The sequence below is a fragment of the Mustela lutreola genome, chromosome 10 (assembly GCF_030435805.1).
Source record: "Mustela lutreola isolate mMusLut2 chromosome 10, mMusLut2.pri, whole genome shotgun sequence".
In the NCBI taxonomy this organism is placed as follows: Eukaryota; Metazoa; Chordata; class Mammalia; order Carnivora; family Mustelidae; genus Mustela; species Mustela lutreola.
In genome coordinates this window covers 111,424,809-111,429,733 of record NC_081299.1, presented here as the reverse complement: position 1 = coordinate 111,429,733, position 4,925 = coordinate 111,424,809, and the positions used below count along the sequence as shown (strand labels likewise).

The following is a 4,925-nucleotide window of genomic DNA, read 5'->3' as shown; positions in this document are numbered from 1 at the left end:
TGTGTAAGTTTTGTACAATTTGATAAATTGGCATACATCTGTATTGCAATATAATCTACATAAAAATGTTAATACATCTACTATCTCATATCGTTGCCACTGTTTTTTAAGCATGTGTGGTAAGGAATTTTAAGATATACTCTCTTAGCAACTTTTATGTATATAGTACAGTAGAGATAAACTTCAGAGGTCTTGTGGGTTTTGTTCCAGACCGCCTCAATAAAGTTATTCTCTCAATAAACTAAGTCAAATTATTTTTTTTTGGTTTCCCAGTGCAAATAAAAAATTGTGTTTCCCAGTGCATATAAAAAATAAACACTATACTGTACTGTTCAAAAGCATTATGTCTTTAAGGAAAAACAATGTATATACCTTAAGTAAACTAGTTCTGAGTTTTCAGTGTGTCATAATTACTGATCACAGATCACCATAACAAATACAATAATAATGAAAAAACTTGAAATATTGCAAGAATTACCAACATGTGACAGAGAGACACAAAATGAACAAATGTTGTTAGAAAAATGGTGGCAGCAGACCTCTTTTATACAAGATTGCTATAAACTTTCAACTTGTAAGAATGTGATATATGCAAAGTTTAATAAAGGGAAGCACAATAAAAATGTATGTATAGATTATTAACTATGATCATCATGCTGTACATTAGATCCCCAGAACTTTGTCATATTATAGTTGCAAGTTTGTACCCTTTGACCACCTTATTCCACCCCAGGTTCACCTCTTGTCAACTCAACTCTAAGTTTCCATTAGTTTGTTTTTTCTTCAGATTCTGTATGTAAGGGATATCATAATACATAAATTAAAAAATATATATAAAATCTTTGAAATATTTCCCTTAGTATAATACCTTCAAGATCCATCCATGCTGTTGTAAATGGCAGTATTTCTTAATTTTTCATGGTTAAGTAGTATTCCATAGTATATATTTACCATACTTATTTTATTCATTCATCCATGAATGGATACTGAAGTTATTTCCATCTCTTGCTTAGAGTTAATAATTTTATAATGAACATAAGAGTGCCGATATGTCTTCGAATAGTGACTTCGTTTCCTTTAGATATATACCTAGAGGTGGGATTACTGAATCATATGGTAATTTTACTTTGAATAATATGAATAATCTCCATACTGTTTTCCATACAAATTTATATCCCTATCACAGTGCATAAGTTCCCCATTTTCCCCAATATTTACCAAAATTTGTTAGTTTTAATTTTTTAGTAATATATATTCTAATAGGTAGTAATATCTTGTGTTTTTCAGAGGTAAACAACAATAACAACAACATAATGACTTTGCCCTGAGTTTTTACGTTGAGCACTTTTTAATGCTCCTGTTGGTCATTTATATAACTTTTTTGAAAAAAAAGTCTATTGAGATCCTTTTGCTATTTTTTTAATTATATATTATTTTCTATTTGTATCTGTTGGTTATTAACCTCTTTTCAGATATAAGATTTGTAAGTATTTTCTTCCATTCTGTGGATTGTGTTTTCATTCTTTCTCTCTCTTTTGTTTTTTTGGCAATGCAGAAACTTTAGTTTGATGTAATACCATTTATTTATTTTTGCTTTTTTTGCTTGTGTTTTTGGCCTGGTATCCAAAAAACTATTGGCAAGACCAATGTCAAGGAGAATTTTTCCTATGTTTTCCTTTAGGAAATTTAGTTTCATGCATCACATTTAAGTATTTAATCTATTTCAGGTTAAGATTTATGAGTGATATAAGGTTCCAGTTTCATGCTGGTTTATGTGACTATTCAGTTTTAAATATCATTTATTGAACAGACTATCTTTACCCATTATATAAGTTGGCCCCTGTCAAATATTAGGTGATTGTATGAAACGATTTATTTCTGGACTCTCAATTCTGTTCTTGTTTATTGGTCTATTTTTATGCCAGTATACTTTATTGTTTTGAGCATGAGGGCTTTGTAGTATAGTTTCAAATCAAGAAGTGTAATTTCGCTTCTTCATTCTTTCTCAGAACTGCTTTAATTATTTGTTGTCTTTTATGGTCTCATATAAATTTTAGGATTCTTTACTTACTTCTGTAAAAAAAAATATTGGATTTTTTAAAAAGATTTTTTATTTATTTATTTGACAGAGAGAGATGACAAGCACGCAGAAAGGTAGGCAGAGAGAGAAAAGGTAGCAGCTTCCTGCTGAGCAGAGAGCCTGATGCAGGGCTCGATCCCAGGACCCTGGGATCATGACATGAGCCGAAGGCAGTGGCTTAACCCACTGAGCCACCCAGGCGACCCTAACATTGGATTTTTGATAGGAATTGAATTTACAGATGGTTTTCGGTAGTATGGACATTTTAACAATGTTAATTCTTACCATTCATAAATATGAATTATCTTTCCATTTATGTTTCCTTCAATTTCTTTATCATTGTCATAGTTTATGGGGTACAGATCTTTCATCTTCTTAGTTAAATCTTTTCCTAAGTATTTTATTATTTTTGATGCTATTGTGAATTAGATTGTTCTCTTTATTTTTTCAGATAGTTTATCATTAGAGTGTTAAAATGCTCCTGTCTTGTGCTTACTTTGGTAGCACATATACTAAAATTGGAATGATGCAGAGAAGATTAGCGTGATCACTGAGCAAGGATGACTTGAAAAACTATTTAAAAAAACGAAACAAAACAAAATTCTTGTCTTTTATATATTGATCTTGTATTTGGCAGCTTTATTAAATTTGTTTATTCAAAATTTTTTGTGAATTTTTTAGGATTTTTTTACATGTAAGTTCATGTTATCCAAAAAAAGAAAATTTTGCTTCTTCCTTTTTTCTTTTGGAGTCTTTTATTTCTTTGTGTTCCTTGTTTCTCTGGCTAGGACATCCAGTACTATGTCAAATGAGAGTAGTGAAAGTGGACACACTTGTCTTTTTTCTGATCTTTAAGGGGAAAATATTCAAACTTTTTTGATTGAATATGAGATTAGCTCTAGGCTTGCAATATGTGTTTTTTCTTTAATAGATTTTATAAATTATTTTTAAAAATTTTTATAAACATATAATGTGTTTTTATCCCTAGGGGTACAGGTCTGTGAATCACTAGGTTTACACATTTCACAGCACAAACCATCACACACAATAGCACCTGCCCTCCCCAATGTCCATACCCCCACCATCCTCTCCCAACACACCTCCCCCCAACAACCCTCAGTCTGTTTTGTGAGATTCAGTCTTTTATGGTTTGTCTCCCTCCCAATCCAATCTTCTTTTATTTTTCTTTTCGTACGCCCAAAACCGCCTATGTTGCATCTCCACTTCATAATATCAGGGAGATCATATGATCGCATTCGCTCAGAAATGTTCTGGGGGCCGCTGCTGCTTGCCTGAGCCCAGGCTCACGGTGGGAGAAACCCGCATATAGCGAAAGCCTTTTTGCCTGGGCATCTCCCCTGGGAAAGCAAAACGTTCCTTGGGAAATCAGAGTTGGGTTTGGGGATGCTGCTGCTGCTTGCCTGAGCTAGTCTCCCCATCTCCGTGAAAGATACCCGCATGGAGCGAAATACCCTTTGCCCTAGCATCCCCACTGCCTGAGAGAGAAGCCAAGTATGGGGAAGGTGCAGCACGCCGCCCCAGGAGAGGAGAAGGAGCCGTTGGCCTTGGGGTCGGGAAACGCACGGGAAGCAGGATAGGCTGCCGTGGCACGAACAGCAGGCTGGTGGCAAGACAAGTGTCACCCGCTCCCTGTGCAGAGAGATGGAAGCCTGGCTGCTAAGGAGAAATGAGGGGACGACTAGGGCAGAGGCGCGTGCTCCACTCTGAGGAAGGAGTCTGGGCAGAAGGCAGGCCTGTCCCGTGCCTCTGGTACCAAGGGGAAAGCATCTACTTGGCCACCTGTCCCAAGGGCAGACTTGAACTTGCCACCAGGTGCCATACACGGAACTCAAAGAAACAACCCCATGGAGAAACGGGCAGTCAGATGCCGTCTTCCACCAAGATGTGGCAGCGATGTGGGTGGCAGGAGGTGTGCCAGGGAAAGAGTGGAGACAGTCCCCCACAGTTCCCCATTCCAGTGCACGGGCCGTGTGCAGGGATCGTGTCGCCACCTCTCTCCTGTGGTGAAGGCACTGTCCTAGACCCCGAGTCTGCCTGAGAGCCAGAGCAAAAGGGAAAGCCTTACATACCCCAGGAGATGGTAAAAGGCATAGAGTTGCATGCTAGGACACGCACGCTGCTGCAGGGTTCTGAATGAGTCTGCTTAGGTCGGCATAGCAAGGTGAACGCCGGGCGTGAACTTGGAGACAGGGAAAGCACGTCCCAAGAGACACCAGCTCTCCCGCGGCTCTTCTTCCCTGCCGCGACAGAGTGAACACCCAAAGCCTTTCTGCGGAAGCAGCAGCGAAGTGCGGTTCGTGCCAAGCTGAAAACCTCTGCAAAATCATATCAGTCGCTGGGAAATCAGAGTCGGTCCTGTGGGCTGCTTTTGTTGCAGGTCTTAGCCTAGTATTCACAGCACTATGGGAGAATCCCGCATAGAGCGAAAGCCTCCTTGCTCTGGCCTCCCATCTGGGAAAGCACAGCATTCTTTGGGAAATCAGAGTCGGGTCTGAGGGATTCTCCTGTTGCCTGAGCTGGTTTCCTCAGCACTGTGTAATAAACCCGCATGGAGCGAAATCCTCTATGTCTGGGCATCCCCTCTGCCTGAGAGAGAAGCGCGCTTGCGCCTGTGGAAAGAGCCTTAGGGAAAGGGACACCTTTTTCAGTGCGCTCCCCAGGAGCATATCTGTGGAAGGTGCATAGAGTGCCATCCTAGGCTACACACGCTACTGCAGAATTGTGGCTGTGTCTGCTTAGTTCGGCCTGGCAGTGTGAACCCAGGACCCGAACATGGAGCCCGTGAAAGTAAGGGCCAAGAGGCACCAGCTCTCCCACAGCTCTT

At 39.5% G+C, this 4,925-nt stretch overlaps 1 pseudogene; it reads left to right on the top strand.

Moving 5' to 3' along the window:
• Positions 1–2,568: 2,568 nt before the first annotated feature.
• LOC131810660 (U6 spliceosomal RNA) lies at positions 2,569–2,686 on the top strand (annotated as a pseudogene).
• Positions 2,687–4,925: the final 2,239 nt, after the last annotated feature.